This window comes from Sander lucioperca, chromosome 18, assembly GCF_008315115.2.
Source record: "Sander lucioperca isolate FBNREF2018 chromosome 18, SLUC_FBN_1.2, whole genome shotgun sequence".
NCBI classification, from domain to species: Eukaryota; Metazoa; Chordata; class Actinopteri; order Perciformes; family Percidae; genus Sander; species Sander lucioperca.
In genome coordinates this window covers 26,595,121-26,597,620 of record NC_050190.1, presented here as the reverse complement: position 1 = coordinate 26,597,620, position 2,500 = coordinate 26,595,121, and the positions used below count along the sequence as shown (strand labels likewise).

Genomic DNA, 2,500 nt, shown 5'->3' with positions numbered 1-2,500 from the left:
TCGCCACTGTCGCACTGAATGCTCTTGGGGGAATTACTGGAATAGTTGGGTCTTTATAAATTATAGAGTGTGGTCTAGACCTACTCTATCTGGAAAGTGTCTCCAGATAACTCTTGTTATGATTTGATACTATAAATAAAATTGAATTGAATAGTTATGTTAAGGAAAAGGTCGTGGGTGGGCTTACATTTCCGTGACCTGCGGGAATAACGGGATGGTTATGGCCGTTTTACAGTTGCCGTAGCCAAGCTGGCGCGCGCCATCGTGACGTCAAAATGATGTAGATCTCGCCGGCGCGCCTGGATTTGGTGAGGACCAGTGGACTCAGACCTCACATTTGACAGCCAGATTACAGCTGTGGTGAAGTCCAGCTGTTTCCAGTTAAGGCAGCTGGCAAAAATCCCACCAGTCCTTCAGAGACAACACGCCTTTGTGACCACTCGGCTGGATTACCGTAATGCACTTTATATAGGGGCCAGTGGGTCCTCCATTGCTCGGCTGCAACTGGTACAAAATGCTGCTGCACGTCTTTTAACTGGCACACGCAAGTACGAGCACATTTCACCTATTTTAGCTTCACTCCACTGGTTGCCTGTCCATTTGAGGATCCATTTTAAAATTCTTTATTTGTTTTTAAAGCCTTGAATGGCCCCAGCTTACCTCTCTGAGCTGCTGCACCCCTCCACTCCCAGCCGATCTCTCAGGTCAGCTGACCAGCTGCTCCTGATGGGGCCTAAAGCTCGGCTGAAGCTCAGAGGGAACCGAACGTTTGGAACGGACTGCCTCCGCACATTAGACAGGCCTCCTCTCTGTCTAATTTGAAAAATCTTCTTAAAACACACCTCTTTTCTTTGGCTTTTAACACCAGGTAGAGTGTTGATCTTATGTGTATACTTGCATATTTTTATATTATTATTATTATTATTATTTTCATATTTTTTCTATTTCTACTTATTTCTGTTTGATCTTTTTGTGCAGCACTTTAGAAACCTCGTGTTTGTTAAAATCATGCTATATAAATGAAGTGGATTGGATTTATAGCGTGCGACCAGAGCTCGTGCACCTCTCTATTTTTTTCAGCGGCGTGCGACAAAGCAGAAACAGGAAGCGTGGAGGAGCTGGAGGCTAACGTGATGCCAGGACTCTGAGAGTGACTGCAGGTCTCTCTGGTGAACTTACTGGTTAAGATTGCTGCCAGTTCTGCTGTTGTTACAAAGTCGGTAGCCGTTCCTCATTAGCGCCCCCTCTGTTCAGGAGAAGACTGCAGCTAGTGTCACCACCACCAGCGCGGGTATGAACAGTTACGGCGCTCCCATGACATCACATTTGCGCTCAACAGCTGGGCTGCGGCTACTGTAAAACGCCCTTTAAAGACCGATCCCCGGTCTCCTGGGTGGAAGTCCTGTGTTTGACCCATCCTCCCCCCCGACCATCCTCCCTACATACTCCTCTCTAAACCCCGTGTAGCTGCTGCTCTCCCCGGTACGTTCTACAAACACGCTGAAAGACGCCTTTTTCGTCGCTTCAGAAGCTGACAGCCACGGTCCAAACTGTCCATATTTTACGAGTTGGGAGTGACAACGAGTTGGTTTCTCTTTCTGGATCGTCCAACAGCTTCTGAAGTCAGAAGTCGTGTTTCCATTCAACTGTCGAGAGAGTTTGAAGAGAACTTTTGAAGAATTACATTCAGATGAACCGGCTCCTAACTTCACCGTGGTACCCAAAAGTTAGAGTTACATTTTGGCGTGTTGGCGGCCCTGATGATGTCATACACCTACACCTCTGATCACCTGTCGAACTAACTGAGAACGCTTCAACAACGCTGCAGAGCGATCAGATGTGATTAACGGAAAAATAACATCTTTAAGCAGAGAGAGAGATAGAGCAACATGAGCGAATCGCAGTCTAATGATAATGAGAGTTAGAGAGGCTAATTAAAGGGATTCTGGACGCTCAGTTACAGTCAGTAAAGCTCCTTTAGAAACCGTGCTGTGTCCACGCCAAGGCCTCCTGCAACTGGCTGCGTGGCGTGAGCGTGGCGTGAGCGTGGCGTGAGCGTGAGCGTGTCAGCTGCGTGGCGTGTCCGTTTATATTTGGGCTCCCATGGTAACAGGATAGAGCTTACACACTGCCTGCGTGCCTGCTAGAAATAGGACCGACGCCTATTCTTCACACCACACGCAAGTGATGGAAGCGTTTCCAGGCAACATAGAATATGACATGTTGACATTTGAAAGTCTCGAGGTTTGGACATAAATGCAGATATAAATGTAATTTAAAATAATAATAATAATTATTATTGATTTTCTAATATTGCACCTGTCAATCCAGAAGGAAATATTCTGTAGCCTATTTTGCCGTCAATCCTGCCGACGTTGTCTTTGCTGTAATCAGATCAGAATATATTTATGTTATATAAACTATGTGTCCAGACAAGGCTAGCAGCAGCAGCGCCGCGTCAGACACCTTTCTGGTGTGGAAAGACAGAGAAAACGCCACG

The 2,500-nt window shown here is 46.5% G+C and overlaps 1 long non-coding RNA gene across 1 annotated transcript in view; it reads left to right on the top strand.

Annotated features, from left to right (window-relative positions):
• The window catches only part of LOC118493701, a 15,114-nt gene that overhangs the window by 4,736 nt on the left and 7,878 nt on the right, over positions 1-2,500 (top strand). The window lies entirely within an intron of this gene.